Raw genomic sequence first — 23,311 nt, 5'->3', positions numbered from 1 at the left:
CTTAGAAGCCAGGGCTCTCTAGAGGTAGCTGTGGATGAGCATCAAAGACTTATCTAGAAGACATGTAAAGCTTATGCAATACCACTATGGTCACACAGCACTTACACAGACGAAATAACTACATAGTGTTACAAAAGATAAAGGTACGTTATTATGGTAACACAAATATTAAAATACCTTATAGGCAATACCCCAACTGGAGGTAGGTAAACACACTATTATATACACAATAGCAGGCAGGAAATAGCATAGAAAGCAATGGGCACTGGGAAAAGCAATAGCAAGCAGTGAAACCATATACTAAAAAAAGTGGAATGTGAAAGGCAGTCCCCCACTCAAGGAAGTGATATCAGTAGAGGGGAGCTGGAGGAACTAGGAACCCCAAGATGTAAGTACCAGGGTGCCCCTCAGTGACCAGGAGAGAATAGGTAAGTACCTGGTTTTCCCCAAAACCAACAGGAGGACTTTGGAAAAGGACTGTGCAAGACCCAGGCAACACTGGAAGAAACTAAAGGTGGATCCTGACAGAAGAGGACCTGCAAAAGAAGGGGGCCAACTCCAGTTCAAGTTGGAGTGTCCAGCTGTGGCAGGAGCCACTACCCACCCTTCTGTGGATGCAGAACCAGGTTGACGGTGGATGAAGAAAGTCAGCAGTGCAGCACAGGAGCAGAAGAGGAGTTCCAGAAGTGATGCAAGTGATGTCCCTCGTCGGCGGTCTTGATGCAGTCAGTGGTGCTGGAAAACCACCAACAAGCCTTGGCAAATGTAAGAAGAAGGTTTTGCAAGGCTGAAGAGGACCAGCAAGGTCCAGGGGACTCGACCCAAAGAGAGAAGTCCGAGGTGACCCTCAGCAGCTGCGAGAGTCACAAGAAGCGGAGGCAGCCCCCTACAGGCAGCAGGCACAGGAGTCGCAGTGAGGCCCATGCAGCACACCTGAAGAGGAGTCCCATGACGCTGGAGCAGCAGGCAGGAGACTGTGCTTTACAGGAAGGAGTGCTGGGGCCTGGGGCTACATGGAGCCTGAAGATCCCTTGGAGGAGGAACAAACAAGCATTGGTAGCTGTAAGAGTCATGGTGCACAGAGGTACTGTCCGCCGAGGAGAGGCAAGAGCTTACCTCTCCCAACTTGGAAAGCTGGTAGAGAGGACCAAAGGGACCACTCCAGACAACCACCTATGATGCAGAATCCACGCAGCTCCAGAGGAGAGAGGATCCACACAGCCGGTCGTTGTTGCAGTTGATGCCTGTGGATGCAGGGAAGTGACTCCTTCACTCCAAGGGATAGTCCTTCTTACTTCTTGTGCAGCCTGAAGACTTGTTGCCCTTAGAGAATGCACAGCCAGGGAAATGTTGCAGTTGTTGGTTAGGAGCCAGAGAAACAATTTTGCAAAGCAGAGTTGTCGCTGGAGTTGCAGATTGTTGGTTCCTGGAGGGTCCAGTTGCAGTCCTAGTGGCCAGAAGATTAAATCAATGATGCAGAGGAGTCCTGCTGGAATCCTGCATGTCGAATCTGAGGACCACCCAAGAGGGAGACCCTTAGCCCAGGAAGGGGGATTGGTCACCTAGCATGGTGACCACCTATCTGGAGGGGGCAGTGACATCACCTACCTGACCTAGCCACTCAGATGCTCCCAGGGGCCTCTGCCTACCTTGGAGTCAAGTGGCCACCTGGAGGAGCTCTGGGCACCACCCCTGGGGTGGTGATGGACAGGGGGGTGGTCACTCCCTTTTCCATTGTCTGGTTTTGCGCTAGAGCAGGGACTGGGGGTCCCTTGACTGGTGCAAACCGGTTTATGCAAGGAGGGCACCAAGTGTGCCCTTCAAAGAATACCAGTGGCTTGTGGAGGCTACCCCTCCAAATCCATGTAACACCTATTTCCAAGGGAGAGGGTGTTACCTCCCTCTCCCACAAGGAAATCCTTTGTGCTCCCTTCCTCTGCCTGAACTGGTGAAGCAGCAGGAGGGCAGAAACCTGAATGAAGGGTGGCAGCAGCGCGGGCTGCATGGAATACCCCAGAAGACTAGTAGGAGCAATGCTGGGGGTCTTTTGAGGAGTCCCCAGAGTGCATGGAATCATAAAACTAATAATGGCAGCACTATTAGGGTATGATTCTGACATGTTTGATACCAAATATACCCTGGTTCGGAGTTACCATTATGTAGCTGGACACAGGTGTACGGTACACAGGTAAAATTGCTTCCCCGCACTTACAAAGTCCAGTGTAATGGAGCTGGAGTTTGAAGGGTCACCTATGCTCATGCAGGGGTGCCCTCACACACAGGTACCTGCACCCTGCCCTCTGGGCTAGGAGGGCCTGGCATAGGGCTGACTTACAGAGACCTGGGGCAGTGACCTGTAGTGAAAGGGTGCATGCACCTTTTCACGCAGGCTGCAATGGCAGGCCTGCAGACACATTTTGCATGGGCTCCCAAGGGTGTCACAATACATGCTGCAGCCCATGGGGAACCCCTGGTGCCCCAATGCCCTGGGTACCTAAGTACCATATACTAAGAACTTACATGGAGGCACCAATATGCCAATTGTGAAGCGTTCTAAGGCCTAAGCAACCACATTTAGAGGGAGAAAGCACAGGAACTAGGGTCCTGGTTAGCATGATCCCAGTGAACACGGTCAAAATACACTAACAGCAGAAAAAAAGTGGGGGTAACAATGCCAAAAGAGGGTACTTTCCTACCATATGGACCTTTGTTCTTTGACAAGTAGAGGTGGTAAGGAGAAATCATTTACATCAAATACCATAAACAATGAAGTCCAGTTGTCCAATTTTGACTTCACAAAAACAACAAATATAGTTGGTGTGGGTTAAAGGGTTTTATTAACAAATTAGTTAAAATATTGATTTATTAATGTAATAAAGATTCAAATTAGTCATCATTATTATAGATATAAATAATTCATTAGATTCTCCCTTGTCTGTGCATCATGCCCGCTCTACTTGTTCATCTGAGTCAGCACTGTTGCTACCTCAGCAACTCCATCTGAGCCGCACAGACCCACCAAATGCTGCTTTGTAAATTATTGCCTTACATACTCAAGGAGCTTTGTTTTCCTATATACGTTTTCCTGTATAAAATCCCATATCTTCTTCTGTATGATTTTCACTGTCTGTTGGAAACTCTATGGGTAATGACCTGATCAAGTATAGCAATCTAGGCATAAAATTAATTTTTGCACAATTTATCTTCCTTATCCATGAGATTTAGAGTTTTCCTCATCTTTACAAGTCTTAAAATAACATCTCCAATAATGGTGGACCATTGTTATTATAGATTTTTCATGGTGCTGGAGAAGGACCACTCTTAGATATTCAGTGCCTAGTGGCCAGTACCTCTTTACTATCTTCAAGTGCTTTTCCATACCCTTTGGCTTTTGATAATTTACTTTGAAACCTGCTACAGCATGCAACTGTTGGAGTTCTTCCAGCGCATGAGTTTGAAAGTGCAGTTTTGGAAGATTTACTTGATATGGCTAAACGGGAGGGGAATGTGACAGAATCCCTGGACATGCAGCAGTCGATCAGAGAAAACAAAGTGGTGTCATGGATGTGGCGGGATTGAAGGGGAAGCTGGATTACTCGGACTGGGATACCTTCATAATTTCCTATTTGCATATATTTAGATAAATATCTAAAAACAGCAATTTGCCTATTGCTGTTTTTAGATATTTATTCTTGGCTTGGTGCATAAGGAAAAGGATTGTGTGATTATTGCACAGGCTTTACTGGGCCATTAATTGTATAGTTATAGGTTTAAATGTTATTTATTCATCTGCTCTTTTAGCTTTTTAATATTATCTAACATAGATGTTCAGTTTTAAGGAATTTGAGGCTTTGCTTTTATGTAGTGATCTGATTTATGAATCATGTAATTTATATTGATTTGTTTATTGATATGGACTTTTATGGCTTTGAGCGGCAATAAAGTATTTAAATAGAAACAGTTCTCCAGGTGGAGGATGGATTTGTTAAGAAGCAAAGTATAATGAAGCAAAGTATATCATCTCCAAATAATGCTAATTTTATTTGACTTCTTACACCCTTGAAAGATTTGTTCACCATTAGGACTTGACTGGAGAACCAAAACCATTCCACTCCTTTCATCTCCTTGTGCTACCAGTATCTTTCCATTCATTCATTCTCTCTCTCTCTACTCACTTTTTGTCTGCCGTCTTCCTCCCTCCCTTTCTTCCACTCTCTCTTTAATCTTCCCTGTGTTACTGCAGTTAATCTAGGGAAACTGAGAAACATGACTGTGATCCCAGGAGTGGCCCTGTGCTTTCAAAACTGGCCTCCAAGGGTTCCCTGGTAAAATGCCTGAAATGGAATAAAAGCCCATCAAGCCCTGTTCACCATTATCTTCTGTACGAAGGATTTAGTAGTTAGCATAAATACTGAGGACGAAAATGGACATTCTGGTATCGTTCCTGTGGATAGAATAATTGGCTCGAACAGTTGGGACATCACTTTCAACTTTATGGAGGGACAATCAAAGTTGGTAAGATTGAATGAGAGCATTCATGGTCCCTGCCCAGATTTGGGCAGTTTTTTTGAAGCATTCCATAGAAGTAGCTGTGCATGCTCTTGAATGGTTCTACCTATAACACTGAGGTTTGACCTAATGTTGGCTCGCAGTTGCCTATTTTTTATGAAGTCTGGCTGAAAAGACGAGATCAATACCAGCCACATGTCCGGAATTCTAATTATGAGGATCTTTGTAAAGATTTTCACATCACTGTTTGAAAGAGCTGTTTGTCTATAAGAACTACATGACTAGGATCTTTATTAAGTTTGGGTTTTACGTTGAAGATTAACTCCATCACATTCCGAGTTACTAATCTAGATGCCAAAAAGTTGAACACCTTGGTCAGTGGGGAGATTAGTAAATCACAAGATGCTTTTTAACAAGTTCAGAAAAAACAGCAAGGTTTGTAGAAGACTATAAAAATATATATTTTTTTAAATCAATCAATCAAATTTCTTAAGCGCGCTACTCAACCGAGGGGAAGGGGGGCAGGGAAGTGTTAATGCTCGAAGAGCCATGTTTTGAGGTGCTTCCTGAAAGTTAGGAGGTCCTGGGTCTTGCGTAGGTTGGTGGGGAGGGAGTTCCAGGTTTTGGCGACAAGGTGGGAAAAGGATCTGCCACCGGAGGTGGTGCGTTGGATGCGGGGGACTGTTGCGAGGACGAGGTCGGCAGAGCGGAGCTGGCGGGACGGGATGTGGAAGTTGATCCGTTCGTTGAGGTAGGCCGGTCTGGTGTTGTGGAGGGCTTTGTGAGCGTGGATTAGGATTTTGAAGACAATCCTTTTGTTGATGGGCTGCCAGTGTAGGGATCTGAGGTGGGTGGAGATGTGCTCATGGCGAGGGAGGTTGAGGATGAGACGTGCAGCGGCGTTCTGGATGCGCTGGAGTTTTCTCTGTAGCTTGGCTGTGGCCCCTGCGTAGAGGGCGTTGCTGTAGTCCAGTCTGCTGCTGATGAGGGCGTGGGTGACCGTTCTTCTAGTTTCTATTGGGATCCATTTGAAGGTCTTGCGTAGCATGCTGAGGGTTTTGAAGCAGGAGGATGAAATGGTGTTGATTTTCTGAGTCATGGAGAGAGACAAGTCAAGTATGATGCCGAGATTGCGTGCGTGGGTGTTGGGGGTGGTCCTAGGGTGGCAGGCCACCAGGAGTCATTCCATGCTGTCTTGTTGGATCCGAAGATGATGATCTTGGTTTTTCCTGAGTTCAATTTGAGGTGGCTTGCTGTCATCCAGCTAGCGATGGCAAGGAGTCCGGCGTGTAGGTTGTTCTTGGTGGTAGGTGGGTTCCTCGTGAGGGAGATGATGAGCTGGGTGTCATCGGCGTATGAAATAATGTTGAGGCCGTGGGGGTGGATGATGCTGGCAAGCGGAGCCATGTAGATATTGAACAGGGTGGGGCTGAGTGAGGATCCTTGGGGGATCCCACAAATGGTCTTGGTGGCTGTAGAGCAGAATGGAGGGAGGCAAACTCTTTGGGTTCTTTCAGAGAGGAAGGAGGTGAGCCAGTCCAGGGCTTTGTGGCGAATTCTGGCATTGAAGAGGCGTGTGTGAAGGATTTGGTGGCATACGGTGTTGAATGCTGCAGAGAAGGATGAGAGCGACGGTTTCACCCTTGTCCGGTCTGGTCCTGATGTCATCTGTGCAGGCGATGAGGGCGGTCTCTGTGCTATGGTTTTTGCGGAATCCAGACTGGGAGACGTCGAGTATGTTGTTGTCCTCCATGAAGTGGGACAGTTGTTTGTTTACTATCTTCTCTTTGACCTTCGCGGGGAAGGGGAGTAGAGAGATAGGTCGGTAGTTTGTGAGGTCTTTGGGGTCTGCTTTGGGTTTCTTGAGCAGAGCGTTGACTTCGGCGTGTTTCCAGATATCTGGGAAGGTTGCGGTCTTGAAGGAGCTGTTGATGACGGCCTGGTGCTGGGGAGCGATGATTTGGCTAGATTTGTTGAAGACGTGGTGGGGGCAAGGGTCTGTTGGGGAGCCCGAGTGGATGGAGCTCATGGTTTTGCTGGTTTCTTCATTGTTGGTGGGGGTCCAGGTGTTGTGCACGTTGGCGTGGTGGGGTGCTGTGGTGTTGGCTGCGTCGGTGGTGGTGACGGTGGGTGGCGTCGATGTGAAGCTTTGGTGTATGTCTGCGATCTTGCAGTGGAAGTAGCTTGAGAGGGAGTTGCAGAGGTCTTGAGAGTGCGGAGGGTTTGTGGCGCAGGATTTGTGTTTGGTGAGATCTTTAATGATGGTGAAGAGTTCTTTGCTGTTGTGTGCGTTGCTGTCTATGCGTTCTTTGTAGAAGGATCGTTGGTGGTCTGGATGAGCTGGTGGTGTTTGGGCATAGCTGATTTGAGGGTAGAGAAGTTGCTCACTGATGGTTCTTGGCGCCAGGCTTTCTCAATTTTTCGGCATTCTCGTTTGGAAGTCTGCAGAGTTCTGCGGTGAACCAGGGGGCTGTCTTGTTGGCACGGGTGTCGTTGTTTTTTTTTTAATGGGGCGAGGGAGCTAGCGCATACGTCGAGCCATCGTGTGAGGTTGAGGGCGGCAGCGTTGGGGTCGTTGGTAGAGGGTGGGGGAGCTTGGGCGAGGTTGGAGATCAGTTGTTCCGTGGAGGTCTTGTTCCATTTGCGGTAGGGGTTAGGATGTAGTTGGTGGTGGGCTTCAGGAAGGAGAAGTGGACGCAGTGGTGGTCAGTCCAATGGATTTCGGTGTTGTGAGTGAAGGTGATGTGGCTGATGGAGGAGAAGATGGTGTCAAGCGTGTGACCGGCTGAGTGGGTAGGTGAGGTGACTAGTTGCTTGAGGCCGAGGTTTGCGAGGTTGTCCAGCAGGGCAAAGGAGTTGCAGTCGTTAGTGTTCTCTAGGTGGAAGTTTAGGTCACCGAGTAGTAGGTAGTCTGTGGAGGCGAGGGCGTGGGAGCTGATAGTGTCCCAAAACTCACCAGGGCCCAGAGTTTTATTATTTGGAAAAGTTTAATGACCTGTTGAACCTCTTATTCAGATTTTGAATGTTGGAGCGCACTCTCTAAATGTTCCTTTTCTTCTGAAGTGTCACAAAATGATGCCTCCTAAAAGTGTGAATAAAGGCATTCATGACCTGGTTTGCTAAACAGACAACACTATTTTCGTATTTGAGTATTCGTATATAATTGAGTCTGAATTTTTCTGAATTTACAGGCTAGTATATTTGCCTTATCTCCTGTTCAGTATGTTAGTAGAAATCAGGGATACCTTTTGCCATCATGCAAAGAGTGACAGTTGTCCAGCCCCAGAAGTGACATCACTTCCATTATCTGGACATCCGGGCCTTCAGGTGCCCTCCCCAGAAATGGCGTCACTTCCACGGGGATCGCATTATTCATGTGCTCATGACCTTAACCATGTGTCTAGGGTGTTGTCTCAGGTAAAATTGCAGCACTCACTGCGTGTACAGCCTGGAAGTCTCTAACAAAACAAGCCTGGGTCTCTTGAGGCAGCTGCAGGCGCGGCCCAGCTTGTGTGAGAACAGGCCGGGCATGTTTTTTTTTTGTTAGAGACTCCCCATTTATTTTGCTGATTTTGCAGGGGCTGGGAGTTTGTCAAATGAGGACAAAATTGCTTTATTGTATTATGTAGCAAAATTGGCGGTCCCAGAGTTTTTGGGAGAAACAGAGCAGGGTGGGGTAGAGGAGCGAGGTCTATAGAGAGTGTAAGAAAGAGTGGGTATTAGAAGAGGTGTGAGGCATGAAAATGAGAGAGAGAGGAAGAGAGAGAAAGATAAACATTAAAAAAAACATGTTTGTCTAACTTATAGCCTGGTATGAAGAGAATTCAGAGCTCCTCTCCGAATACCCTACCCAAGGATTCATGGCACGCAGCTTAGGAGCACAAGAATACTTGGTGAGGCCGTGGAACACCACCGATCCTCTGGCACCTCATAATGATGTCACATTTTTTCTGACTTTAACGTCTTTGTGCAAGACGTCTAGACATACTCATAAAAATAATCCAAGCCAATTAAATTGGTACCACAATGTAGGACTGGCCTCATCAACAAATCACAAAAAATTTGATTTTATTCACTCATTTGTTGACAACGTCTAGACAGGCTTTGGAGCTGTGGGAAACAGTGCATAGTTAGCAATCTCTACTAGGTATAAAATGCCATCCATGGGAGACTCCAGCCAGAATCAACCGCCTACAGCAGAGATTCCTGAGCAACATGGATAAAAGCATTGCGATGTACATCGGTGAGTAAGCCGTTGCCACGGGACCAGACTTTCTACAGGTAAAACAATGTTGTCTTTTATCTTTTACAATATTTTCACCAAAATATGTCAGCATAAGCACTTAATGTTGAAATTATCCAAAAGGGTTACACACGCCCACCGAAAGCCCTATGCCTTATTGTGTAGAATAAAACTGTGAATAGAATTATGAGTTGTTTCAAGATAGTTAAGGGATTCTGTGTGGCAGGATACAACAAGTTGGGTTAAAAAAATGAGTGATTTCTAATATGGTGAGCTGTTCTTAAGTAATGAACAAAGTGAAAATGTTGGGAATTTAGGCATCTGTAATAAACTGTAATGAATACATGCATATGTGAAAAACAGTTGTGATTTTTACCAGATAGCCGTCTGAAATGCCGGGGTGTTCTTTCAAAGTTCCCCGTGGCTAATATCCTTAGAATGCGTGTGATGGAGCGTGACGATTGTTTCAGTGTGGCAATGTCGCGGGTGCTGTGCAGTGAAGAAGCTTTCCCTATTGAGGAGCCGTGTATTTAAGGTCTTCATATGTGTTTGCAAAAATGTATACATCTGTTGCCTAAAGCTTTGGAGTGTGATATAATATTCTTTGCAGTGTTTTTTTTTTCTTTCTTTTTTTTAAGGGCTCGTGCTCATCAGTTTGTGGAAAGCAGCTCAATGTCACCATCGCTGAGCTGCAAGCCATGTAGGAGGGGCTGTGGAGGGGGGGCTGCAGGCTCTGTGTTCAGAGGTACGATAGCCTAGAGGGTTGAAGCAATACGGGTGAGAATCTGGACTATGCATGTACCACGCTCAACAGTGACAACAGCCCTAATATAAAAAATGAAAGTGGTTTTATTTTTTAACAAAAGGCTGAAGCATTTTTTCTTGTAATTGTTTAATTTTCTCAGAAATAATACAAATTGCTCATGGAACTTCTTGCGATAAAAGATGTACAAATAGTACTGTTTTGATTCTAAAATTCTTTGCATGATTCAGCAACGGTTAAGGCTCTAATGCATTTGTATGCTTAGGCATCTGAACTGGCTTAGGAAGGTTCAAAGCCTCTGCATTAATTAGCCCTTCATGCTACGCAGGTCAATAAGAATGACAGTTACAGTAATTTTAAAAGTTTTAATATATTGTGTACATCTGTCTAGAAACTTGTTTTTTGTCAATGTAAGAAACTACAGCGTGTGAGAGCCCTTTTTATTTTTTTAAGCAAATTTTGTTTGTTACGCTTACAGGATCTCTGGCCATTGTCATGCAGCCATGAGAAAACGGTTGACTTTCAACAAGGTACAGCTGTTTAGAGCGCTATAGTTCTCTCAACCCCACCAGACTTTTTTTGTTAAAAAAAAAAAAAGGTATTTATGTTTGCATGTTTTTTCCAGGTTAGGGGGCAAAAGTGCAGCTCACTGTTAAAGAGCTACACCGAATCTTAGAGCTTAAAGCCGAAGACTCAACAGACCCTTACGTACACATGTCTAAAGTAATGTTTTTCTCCAGCATCTACGAGGGTCCATAAACAACATAAATGTAAAGCAATACTAAAGTTATATATATATATTTTTTTTTTACTGATGGCCTTTTTGCTCTTTTTAATCGTAGATCCAACACAAAAGACCTATGCCGGAGTACAGCAAAAGGCATAGCGACCGTCAACGCCTCTAAAGGACATAACACACCTCCTACAAGATGAACCAATGGCACTAACCAGTGAGAGACACCCCGTGCATCATAGCAATCCATACGCAGTCTGTACAGAGGGAGGCCTTAGAGACACAAGCTTCCCTAACCCTGACACTGCTTTACCAGCAAATGCGGCAATCAGTACAATGAGCATGCAAACAGGAAGGGTGATACTGACTAGGGATATAGACCTCAGAGGGTGCCCCGGTCCATGCTCAGACGCACAACCACCACACTCAGAGGTAGAGCTCACGCTAAAAAAAGAAAACTTGAAGTATCTTTCTTTAAAGAAGAAGAAAACCTCATCCCCTGACCTACAAACCGTCCCTCTAGATCTAGCCTTAAAAAATATTGTTAAAACTCCACCAGGCACTCGTCATCTTTTCGCAGGGAACTGTCCACCGTCTGAGAAGTCGAATATTGATATACTCTCCAGAGGATAACCACAGCCGTCTATAAATATCTTGCATAACCTTTGGGATGAAGGGCTGAAAACTATCATCCCATTCCGGGCCAGTATTCTGCATGTGTAGGACTTCTAAGAGAGGACCTATAAAAATTTCCCAGAAACGATTTGACGAAGGGTTTGAAACTGGTCATCCAGTACCGGACACACCTTTTGTAGGTACCCAGTGCTTAATTTGTAAATAAAAACGTGCCAGGTCCCAAAGCCCTCGTATTAGGCACGCGGCTGCTGCAATTACATGTGCGAACACGGAATACTGAGGCAGAGTAATCCTGAAGCTATCTCGGGCCTCTTCAGTCCATTTAAAGCCACTCCTGCCCCTTCAGCTCACTCTTGCAGCTTTCTGCTTTCTCCCATTGTGACACTTTTTTATTTTTCTCTTCCTCCGTCTTTCCCATATGTGTCTTTTGCTTGCAGTAAATGCTTGAGGCAGACAAATAAGTGCCGGCCCTCAAAAATAAGTGCTGGTGCTCTGCACCGGAAACAACAAGCACAAATTAAGCACTGTAGGTATGGAGCTACTCAAGGGTCTGACAGGGGAGCCAGCGAGTTCTGAAACACCAGCTGCAGCCGTTCACAGTGTTCCTTCTAATGTAGACCTCGAGGGGCAGCAGTCACCTGTTCCCAGCCCCAGCGTTTCCTACCACCTCTACCACGCAGAGCTATCATGACTAACATTTAAATTCACCATACACTATATCACCGGTTACACCACCAGACACGTACAATCCCACCAGGCCCGCGTCAAGTGTAAAACCTCCATCACCCTCCTCAAGCTACCCCGACAGTAGTACAGGATGGAGCAGTTGTCATAATCAGAGCTTTGAAACAGAATCTACCGGCGAGGCTTCCTCAGAAACAGCTGACGAATACCCTATGGGGTGTTTGGATTGGGAACCACTTTTTTTTACCCTTCCTCTCCCATTTCAGACCTTCAGAATGACATTCCTGGAGTAACCAGAGAGTGGTGCTCGGGGAGATTGAGGTTAACATATGCCCCACCCCTCCATTCACATATACTGCCCCGGAATATGGGTTTTAGACCAAAAAGCTGTAATAGGGTCATATGTGAAAGACATGAACCAGGTTGTCAGAAAACTAAAATTCCAGTCTGACCTCTAAGACCATAAAACTGTGGAAGACAGAAACTGAGAATCAACTCTTGAGGGTTGGACAGAGGGAGATAATCCAGAGGCTACAAAGGCGTACCAATAAAGTGCTGCAAACTTGCGAATCAGCCATTGCAGACATGAAGGCTATTTCATTTGACAGTCTCTGTTGCGACCCCTAAAGAGCAGAGGTTCTATCTCTAATAATAAACCAGTCCAAAGCCCCAATTATAAAAAGAAGGTACAATACATCATTACTAAAGCGCAACGGTTTTTACAAGGCCTCAGGGACAAAAAGAAGTTAGAACCCACCAGTCTGGGTCTAAAAGTTCCAAATACCATGAAAGCACACCCTAAAAAGGCAAGGGTTAGACCCCAAAGCACAAAGTTTTGAATGCCATGGATCTGCCATTTACGTTCTGTGGAAATGGGCCACAATACTGATGATGAATTTCATTACTTTCTATAACACTCTTTTGCTTTTGAGTTGGTACCGTGGAGGCAAGCATAGTGTTCTTAACATAGGTTTTAATTATGGCAGTTGAAAGTATAGAGTGATTGTGATTGTTCCATAGTATGGATGACATGCTCAGTTTATATGATATCTTAATCGTATTTGAAATACAGCTATATAGTAGTTGAATTCTATAAGAGATGAGCTTAGTGATAATCAATACTTGTATCGTTTTTAGATATAAATGAAGTGACTCATCTCAAGATGGCCGCCGGTGTCCCAAGCTATTTCAAGGGACAATGCTGGTTTAGAAATATGAATTGCTGCCTCTAGTTGGTTGGAATTAATGCACAGAAAAGTTCATAATATGGATGAAATACTTAGTTTACATGACATTGTAGTTGAATTTGAAAAACGAATACATTGTGGCTTGATTTTATTGAAGATGACCTTAGGAGAAATGTCAGCAATGCATTTTTAAACTCGATTAGTTGGCACTGCTCTCTTACACACCCCGTTAGCAGTATAATGAGAAATAATCACTACTATTTCGCCAATCTAACTATATGAATTGCTGCCCCCAGTGGGACTGAAGTGATGTAGAAGAGTAAGCCATAATTGTTCGCATTGCTATGTTGATTTACGAGCGTAATACTTTGGCTGGTTCATGGTGAACAATTAGTAAGGTGGTGGCTTCATTAAATTTGGCACTGCCAATAACTCTGGCCCTTTAATATACCAGGTTTATATTGTAGTGATGGTAGATATCTGTATTGCTTTCAGGTATAAATGAAAGGATGCAATTTAAGATGGCCACCAGGGTCCTGAGAGACTCGGGGGATAGTTCTGATTTAAATATGCGGACTGCTGCCTCTGGTTGATTGTGACAATACAAAGAGGAGCAAGTCATAACTATTTGCTATGGAATATGGGTGAAATCCCTTTGATGATGAATTGTGGGTATTTGGAGAGGAAGGGTTTTTAAAAATCAGGAGCTGTCAATGTTTCAGTTTGTCACTATGTCCCGCCTATGGAGGGTCGTTTGGAGCATTGCTTTTTGTCATGAATGAAGGTACCTGACAGCTTATAAAGGCTATTATAAATCGTTATATTGACCTAGGGGTGGTCTATATCTTTTTCGGCACTTCTCTATTTATATTTGAACTTTCAACATCTAAGTACAACGCTGAAAATTATCAGTGCATGTTATTACCTGGTAAGGGAATCACATGGATATGTGTTACGCTTAAAGACCGTCAATGACTGTCGTATGACTTACACAACCTGTTATGTGTTGACTTTGGCATTTATCCTGGAGCAATATAATATTTAATAGCAATAACCTAATTCAAGATGGCTCCTGCTAGTTTAACTGGTAGCGAATATGTTGCTGATCTAAGTAAATGTTTTTGCTGCTCTTTGTGGACTGTGACCGACGGGTAGCGAACATATTGCTGATGTAAATAAATGGCTTAGCTGCCCTCAATGGGCTGTGACTGGCAAATAGTGACCGTGTTGCCGATCCTGCACAACTACTTTATTGCCCATAGTGGGTTGTGACTGACATATTTATTTGTCGATTATAGCAAGTACTTGCAAGTAGTGAACCTGTTGCTAATCGAACAAGACTGCCTTATTGCCCATAGAGTGCTGTGAACAACATATTTACTTGCAAATTATAACAATTGAGTCTGGATTAGAGTGGAATGTTGACATAACGCAATGGTCACATTGCTAATGATACTAGCGTTGATATGTTGGAACATGGGCTTAACGAATATAGCTTTTACGTTGATGATAATTGTGATCATGAGTTTTTTGGGTGAAATGATGCAGCCTTCTATTTTATACAAGGCTCTGATGTATTTGATACTATTTTAACATTGGGAATGACCTCCTGAATATGGCGGATCAAAATTGAATCGAATCATTAGGTATATGCAGGGGTTTTGCATTAGGATAATAAAGTATGGTTTAAATGAGAGAATAACACTATCATATGAATTTTGTATTCTGTTCCGCTTGTGGCCATGAATTAGAAAATATATATTATTAGATGAACTGTTCCTTGAATGTGGTGAGAATGTGAATCAAAGACTTTGAACATGTTGACACTATTTTGGAATATGCCATCAGGATTGGCCTATCATTTTAATTGGGTTAAATAAAAGAACATTGTCTTCAAGTACATCTACATCTACACCACCATTAAAGCTGAAAATCAGTGTGGTGCATAATTTTTAAAATTATATGTCCCTGGTGTGTCTTTTATTTAGAGTTTGTGGGTACCATTTTCTCTTATTCTTTTCCTTTTTTGTGTATGTATTTTCTGTTTTTCACAATCGTATTCCCTTGTTTTGGTTATAGTCACAATACGATATTGAGTACATTTTGTAGTGTTTTTAGATAAATGTGTTTAAAATATATGTCATCCTTGTATGTGTTATTTTGTTTAATCTTAAAGTGCCTTGTTTTTATGTATATTTGTATTTATATGTGTGGTTTTGCACACTGTAAGGGAATTATATTTATTGTATAATAGCCCTGAAGAAGTCCTCTTTTAAGGACGAAACACTTTGGCTCTTTCTGCTATGAATATGCGCTGTTAAGAAAAAAGAATAAAGAGAAGAATTGGACTTTTCAATATTGTTGATTGTGGTGCACTGCCATTATTCACAAAGTTAGGAGCCTACCACAGAAATTGCAGGCGCTCCAAGTGTTCATGGGGCAAATCTTAGAGACACGGACACATCGATCACATATTTGGTCTAGAAGTAAATCCGCCAGCAGGGGGATCTGGGAGGCCATCTCTAGCTAATACTCCAGAGATACTTCAAACTGGTTCTGGGTGGCTGTCTAAAATCCGGTGGGAAGGTATGAGACACAAATGGGCTAATAGCGCCAAGCAGCAGAGACTTTTAAGTGGTAAATTAAATTAAGCCAGAATGTTTGCTACAAGGAGGCTCAAAAATGCAGAGCCTCAGAATCCGAGTCAGCCCACCCAAAATCATTCGCCGAAGAGCACGGCATCCACCACAGACCACCAATCCAATCCAAGGATTCAGAGATGGTTTTTAGAGAGCGTCAGAAGGTACTGACGAAATGTAGAGAGATTTAAAGCTATGGAGTATTATGAAGTATTCAGGTTTCTTAACTTAAAATGCATAAACTCTGCTCAGCAGGGTCTCTTAGCTATTCACCAGGTCGTACAAACTCTCATAGAGCTCTCATTACAAGACGTGGGCCTTAATGATTTCTTTCAGCTCCGTTTTCACTGTCAGGCAATTGACACCCCCTTGTTCATCAGACGCTCGACCTGTGATGTATTTGACACTGTGGAGCTTTCAAAAACCCTTTCTAAACTTTTACATAGTAAAGCAGAAATTGCCGCCTTTGGAACCTTCAGAATAGTCACCCTCATTGTTAGGGGTCACCAGGAGGTTGTGTCCAGACATTTAAAGAGTATATTTTACAGTAAAGTAATTGGAAAAAAAACAATGGTGGTTGCTCAACTTTAACAACGGCAAGACCAACATGTGTCTTGCGGCAAGCATCGCAGGATTACTAGCGGATCCCAGCACTAGTGACATGGTTGTACAGTCTAGAGCGGCTCAAGCCCATGCTGAGCTTGAAATACCTCCCGACAGACTGGTAGGTTTCAGAGAATTGGGCCTGTTTAATAACTATTTTGACGTCACAGTAAAATTTCTTTACTATACTTCACACCCGGAGAGCCTGTGAAAAGTAAGATGGTTTACATACTACATCATGAAAACCACTTTTGTGGTATCTTGAACCTGAAGGGTTTTCTAGGAGCCAAGCACGTGTGCACCTATTGCGATCACATCTTCAACACACAGACAGCTCATCAATGTGAAATGCATTGTAAAATGTGTCAAAGGGATGGCTGCACGATAAAAGATGAGATGTCCTTGTTGTAATCTGTTCTGTCGCTCGCAAAACTGCTTGCGCATACACACTGGGGTTATTCAGTGCATCCCTAAAACAGACTGTGCCGGATGTGGGCACTACACAGCTGCTGATCACGAATGCAAATTTATAAAATGCCCCCGGTGTAAGGCGACTTTTCCTCTGGGGACAGAACACGTGTGTTACATAACTAAAGGTCAGCCACAGACCAAAACAGAAGACTACATAGTGTCCAACACATAGGGGGTCATTCCAACCCTGGCGGTCGGTGTAAAAGCGGCGGCCAACCCGCAAACAGGCAGGCGGCCAAAAAAATGGAATTCCGACCCTGGTGGGAACTGCCAACACAGCCCACCACTTTAACACTCCGACCGCCACGGCGGTACAGACAAGCAGCGCGGCGGTCACCGCCAACAGACAGGTGGCAGACAATGTACCGCCCACCCTATCACAACTCACCAATCCGCCACCTTTTCCGGGGCGGGAGCCCCGCCGATAAAAACACGGCAGAAACAGACTTCGAACGGGAAAACGCTCACCTCTACACACTCCACGAGGAATCTGGACAGCTTGGAACCCGAACTACACATCCTACCAGCTATTGTCTACCTGCTCCTCTACCAGGAGCACGAACGCCGGCGCAGAAGACAACGGTGAGTACTGCACCTACGACACAGGGGAGGGGGGAGGCAAAAAATTACGGGGACACACATACGCCACACACCCACCCCCACCCTCACCCACTACAACACACTCATCAATGCAGAGCAACAGGTCAGAGTGATACCCCCCAACCCCCCCGGAAGAATGCAAAGACAAAATAAAATGATCATTAAAAATGAAGTATATTATAGCATAATTGAAGTTAAGTGAAATATGAAATATATAAATAAAATATATTACATCATGAACAATATATACATAGGTCAAAAGTCCGGGCCATATTGGCTATCATCCATTGTTCGTGGGCCAATGGGCCTAAACACATGGGCAAAGCCCACACACGAGACCCGAATCCATTGGAGAGAACACTGCAGGGGCATCAGATAGTAAAACTACAGGCACCTCAGGGGGAAGGGAAGGGGGGCACCTCAGCCAGTTGAGTCCACGGCGCCAGATCCACGAGGGGCCTCCATGCCCACTGTACCATCCTGGGGAGTGCAAAGCCACAGTCTCACAAGTCTCTATAGTGGGTGGGTTGCCCACTGTACCATCCTGGGGAGTGCAAAGCCACAGTCTCTCAAGTCTCTACAGTGGGTGGCTTGCCCACTGATCCATTCTGGGGAGTGCAAAAGCCACAGTCTCTCAAGTCTCTACAGTGGGTGGCTTGCCCACTGATCCATCCTGTGGAGTGCAAAGCCGCAGTCCATCAAGTGGATTACAGACTCCACTGGTTCTGGAGGAGGCATGGTGCCCAGAGTGCTTCGTTAAGCCCTGGCCGACACAGATCCAGCCCTGCCAATGGGCCAGCGGTGCTTGAGATGAAGGGCCCAGCGGAGCGGTGCTTGAGATGAAGGGCCCAGCGGAGCGGTGCTTGACAGGAAGGGCCCAGCGGAGCGGTGCTTGAGATGAAGGGCCCAGCGGAGCGGTGCTTGACAGGAAGGGCCCAGCGGAGCGGTGCTTGACAGGAAGGGCCCAGCGGAGCGTTGCTTGACAGGAAGGGCCCAGCGGAGCGGTGCTTGAGATGAAGGGCCCAGCGGAGCGGTGCTTGACAGGAAGGGCCCAGCGGAGCGGTGCTTGAGATGAAGGGCCCAGCGGAGCGGTGCTTGACAGGAAGGGCCCAGCGGAGCGGTGCTTGAGATGAAGGGCCCAGCGGAGCGGTGCTTGAGATGAAGGGCCCAGCGGAGCGGTGCTTGAGATGAAGGGCCCAGCGGAGCGGTGCTTGAGATGAAGGGCCCAGCGGAGCGGTGCTTGAGATGAAGGGCCCAGCGGAGCGGTGCTTGACAGGAAGGGCCCTGTTCGGCGGTGCTTGTCACGGCGGGGCCCTGTTCGGCGGTGCTTGTCACGGCAGGGCCCTGTTCGGCGGTGCTTGTCACGGCGGGGCCCTGTTCAGCGGTGCTTGTCACGGCGGGACCCTGTTCAGCGGTGCTTGTCACGGCGGGGCCCTGTTCGGCGGTGCTTGTCACGGCGGGGCCCTGTTCGGCGGTGCTTGTCACGGCGGGGCCCAGTTCGGCGGTGCTTGTCACGGCGGGGCCCTGTTCAGTGGTGCTTGTCACGGCGGGGCCCTGTTCAGCGGTGCTTGTCACGGCGGGGCCCTGTTCAGCGGTGCTTGACATGTGTTCCCAGGGAACCAGATTGGGCCAATATTTTCCGCTCAGTCGCCATCCGACCTTATGCTTGCGGGGCCCTCTTGTGCTGGAGTCCTGGGCCCGTGGGTGTCCTCCTTCACACCCGAAATGGGGCTGGTGGGGCCCTCCTGGGCAGCTCGCCTGCTGCCGGAAATGTCTGCCCTGCTGCCCTTGCCCTCCTTCGCCGATTCTCTGGGGCCCTTGCCTCCCTTTGTGGATGTGCCAGGTGACGGTGCCAGGGTAGTGCCTTTGGGGGCTGCCGTCTCTGGCCTCTCGCGCCGGCCCTTCCCTTTTTTATTTTTTTTCCCAGGGGGTGGGCTGGCTGTCCCCTTGCTGCTGGCCGACGTTGCTGCCCTAGAAGCTGGTGGACTCCAATAGCCCTGGACTATGGTCCTTGTAGGTGCAGGGCTTGTGGTGCCTGAGGTGCTGTTTGGACTCTTACGAGATGGAGGGGGTGGGTCAGGTGATGCAAAGAGGTTAATTTTGGAGAGGAAAAACTTTTTAGGTGCAGTGGGAAGGGTAGGTGCAGTGGGCATGGGAGTGGAGGAAGAGGATGTGGTTGTAGGAGAGTCAAGTGTGCTGTCTTTGGGTGCAGGTGCTTGTGACGGAGGCTGTCGTGAGGTGGATGGCTGTTCGGTGGGTGGCTGCCTGCGTTTGTGTGGTTTGGAAGAGGGGGTGACAGACACACTGGGAGAGGACACAGGGGACGTGTAAATGGCAGTGGGGGTGGTGACTGCACGTGTGCGGAGTGTTCTGGTGGGTGTGCTGGTGATGGACGTACTGGCTGATGGTGGTGTGCATGCAGGTGTGAGTGGAGACATCACAGGGAGGGAGGAGGGAGACGAGGAGGAGGGGGGACACAGAAGAGGCAGTGGCTGTTGGCATGTCTGCATGTGGATGTTGCATGTGTGAATGCTTGTGTGATCTGTGGTGCTTATGTCTGGATGAGCTGCCCTTGGGTGTTGATGTGTGTGCAGGCTGGTCTGTAGGTGTGGCTGGGATAGGCAGAGGAACAGGGGAGTGGGACTGGGATGAGGAAATTGGAGGGGGGAGGCAGGAGACAGGGGCAATGGCTGCCGTCAGTGCTGAGGCCAGAGCGTTGAACGATCGCTGATGGGCAGCCTGACCCGAATTAATGCCCTCCAGGTATGCATTGCTCCGGTGCACCTCCCTTGCTACACCCTGGATGGCATTCAAAAGGGTAGACTGCCCAACAATGAGCTTCTGGAGGAGGTCAATGATCTCCTCACTGAGGGCAGCAGGGGTAACTGGGGCAGGGCCTGAGGTGCCAGGGGCGAAGGAGATGCCCGCCTTCCTGGCCGAGCGGGCACGGGGCGAACGCTGAGGGGCTGCTTGGAGGGCGGAGCAGGTGCACGGGGTGGCGGCTGTACCTGTTGTAGCGGTGGGCACGGATGTTGCCGCCACCACAAGGGAGCTCCCTTCCGAGGACGTGTCTGTGTCGCTGACGTCTCCACGGGTCCCCGTTGTGGAGCTCCCCTCGCCCTCCGTCTCACTGGTGAACTCGGAGTCGGTTGCATGGCCCTCCGGGGCCATGTGAGATGCAGCTCCCTCGTGCTCCGATGCCTCTTCTCCTCCGCCTGATGATGCTAATGCACAGATGAACAGGAAGACCACAAAAAAGGGGGGGGGGGGGGAAAATGACATGTTGAGTGCATGGATTGGCGACACAGTTGGTGGAGAGGACAGACACAGAAGCCCCCTGCACTACGCCGCGCACTTGGTGTACACTACTCAATTATTGTGACTTGGCCTACAAGCATATGGACGACAACTGCACACATAGGTGACCCAGGGCCATGGATAGCTGTACTTAGCACCCTACAGAGGTGGGGGGCGGGGGCACAGGGCCATGCCTTACGGAGGGGCCCAGCCTACAGAAATCGCCCTGGCCTAGAGATACCCACAGCCCTCCTCCCCCACCCAGACACCTCCACTGTGCGCTAACATAGCAGAATGTGCTGGTACTCACCCCCTTGTGTCTGCTGTGATGTCCTCACGCACCCATCCAAATCGGGGTAGGCCACCGCCAGGATCCGGGACATCAGGGGGGTCAATTGACGGGAGCCACCCCTCCTACGTTGGGAGGCCATCCCCAGCAGAGCCTCCGCGGTCTTCCTGCTCCCGCGGCGGATGTCCTCCCACCTCTTGCGGCAGTGGGTGCCCCGTCTGTTGTGGACCCCCAGGGTCCGGACGTCCTTGGCGATTGCACGCCAAATGTCGACTTTCTGATGGGCGCTGACCTATGTGACATGGACAGGGTGGGAAAATAAATATCATCATTTTCTGCATGGTTGATGTGAGTGGCCCCCCCTCCCCAACCTTGCCATATGGCACATGCTCTCATCTGTCGTCCGATGCATGCCTCATTCGCTCCCCTCCCCACCATCTTTCATCCACCCCACTCAACACAGGCATTGGCCACAAAGCATGGTCCCAGTATACTTACCTCTTGGTCTGGAGGACCGTAGAGTAGCGCATACTGGGGGAGGACCCCATCAACAAGTTTCTCCAATTCCTCAGATATGAAGGCAGGGGCCCTTTCCCCAGTCGCAGCAGCCATTGTATCTTCCAGACCGAGGTCACAGCAGCACTTGCAGTATAGGTCCTCTCCTGTGGATGATCAGGTCTCGAGTGATTAAGCAGATAGAAGATGGCGGTCACGCCCGCGGCGGTGCGTACCGCAGCGGTGCGTACCGCGACCGCCGGCGCACATCGTCATTGGCTCCTGAGGCCCATAGGGTTCAATGTTAACCAATGCTGCTTTGCGCTACGGTCTTTGACCGCCTACCGCCACGGTGTGCCACGCCAGCGCATTGACCTCACATCCCATTGTCACACTTCACAGGTCTAGCAGCCGTCATTTCAAGGGCCCACATGGCTTAATTTCTACTGCGTCACACAAGCCTAGGCCTTGCATTGCCACTCATACAAGCCATTCAATGCATAGCGAATCGTGTTCTGTGCAAGCTGTGGTTACGTACCTGTGGGTTGCTTGACTCTGTGCTCCATGTTGTCCTTCCTAGGCACCGTCCGCTGGGACTTGCGAGGAGATGAAGGAATGTTCCCGTGTACAGACCGCTGGTGGACCTGTCGACAATGGAAGAAAGACATGTCATACTGACATACAGACTTGACCGAGCCACTATACAGGAACTGTGTGCCCAGCTGGAGCCAGACCTGATGTCCCCCATTCGCCAACCCACAGGGATTCCCCCTCTGGTGCAGGTTCTGTCAGTACTCCATTTTTTGGCAAGTGGATCATTCCAAACAACAGTGGCCATATCATCAGGGATGTCTCAGCCTATGTTTTCCAAGGTTTTGTCCAGAGTGTTGTCTGCCCTGATGAAATACATGCGGAGCTACATCGTTTTCCCTGAGGTGGGCGATTTGGCTACAGTGAAGGGTGATTTCTATGCCCTTGGCCATATCCCCAACATCATTGGTGCCATTGATGGGACCCATGTGGCTTTGGTTCCCCCCAGTGAAAGTGAGCAGGTGTACAGGAACAGAAAAAGTTATCATTCGATGAATGTCCAGGTGGTCTGTTTGGCTGACCAGTACATCTCCCATGTAAATGCCAAGTTCCCTGGGTCAGTGCATGACGCGTACATCATGTGAAATAGCAGCATATGTGATGGAACAGCTACAGAGACACCGTGTGTGGCTAATTGGTGACTCTGGTTACCCCAACCTGTCGTGGCTACTGACCCCAGTGAGGAATCCCAGGACAAGGGCAGAGGAACGGTACAATGAGGCCCATGGGCGTACTAGGAGGGTGATCGAGCGGACCTTCGGCCTCCTGAAGGCCAGGTTTAGGTGCCTGCATATGACAGGTGGATCCCTAATGTACTCACCAAAGAAGGTGTGCCCTATCATCGTGGCCTGCTGTATGCTTCACAACCTGGCTTTGCGACGCCAGGTGCCTTTCCTGCAGGAGGATGGTCCAGATGGTGGTGTTGTAGCAGCTGTGGAGCCTGTGGAGAGTGAAGAGGAGGAAGACGACGGGGACGACACAGACAACAGGGACACAGTGATACAACAGTATTTTCAGTAGCACACAGGTACGAATCAACCCCGCCATTTTACATTTACTTAAAGTCTCCTGCCTCTCTACTGTCTGTGTTTCCCCCCCAGTTCCTGTTAACTGAGTTGTGACTTTCCCTTCCGTTTTCAGAGCTGTGGGCCCCACTACGTGACCTCTGCTTTGTTTGCCCATGGACTACAGCTGTGTGACAGTGGTATGTTGTCATCACAATGTAACTGAACATTTTGGCAACGTTATGTCTAATACATTTGTTCATAATACAAGCAGACTCCAGATTTTTTAAGTGCAATAAGTGATTTTATTAAAGTGCTAAATTTAGGGACATGATTGTAAAACGGTGATGGGTGATGGTGGAGTAATGTCCATGGCAGAGTCCAGTTTTCAGTCTCACAGGTGCATTGTCCATATGCCTGTGGAAGGATGGAGTAGGGGCAGTTTAAGTTTGGACAGGGTGACAATGTGGGACAGTGGGATGACATCAGGGGGTATCGTTTTCTGGCGGGGGTCTTGGCATCCTACTCTGTCTTCTTGTGAGATTTCAGGTACTGCTTGCGGGGTGG

The 23,311-nt window shown here is 47.6% G+C and overlaps 1 long non-coding RNA gene across 2 annotated transcripts; it reads left to right on the top strand.

Annotated features, from left to right (window-relative positions):
• The first annotated feature begins 8,696 nt into the window (after positions 1–8,696).
• On the top strand, positions 8,697–15,092 carry LOC138300009 (uncharacterized). 2 transcript variants are annotated; one of them, XR_011204867.1, is made up of 3 exons: positions 8,697–8,790; positions 9,391–10,045; positions 10,358–15,092. It is a non-coding gene; the product is annotated as an uncharacterized lncRNA (long non-coding RNA). The 2 variants fall into 2 exon arrangements; XR_011204866.1 differs by having other exon boundaries at positions 8,713–9,497; positions 9,994–10,045.
• The last annotated feature ends 8,219 nt before the right edge of the window (positions 15,093–23,311 follow it).

Source organism: Pleurodeles waltl, chromosome 6 (assembly GCF_031143425.1).
Source record: "Pleurodeles waltl isolate 20211129_DDA chromosome 6, aPleWal1.hap1.20221129, whole genome shotgun sequence".
Taxonomy (NCBI): domain Eukaryota; kingdom Metazoa; phylum Chordata; class Amphibia; order Caudata; family Salamandridae; genus Pleurodeles; species Pleurodeles waltl.
The sequence above is the reverse complement of the archived record's forward strand: the minus strand, read 5'-3'. Positions and strand labels throughout refer to the sequence as shown.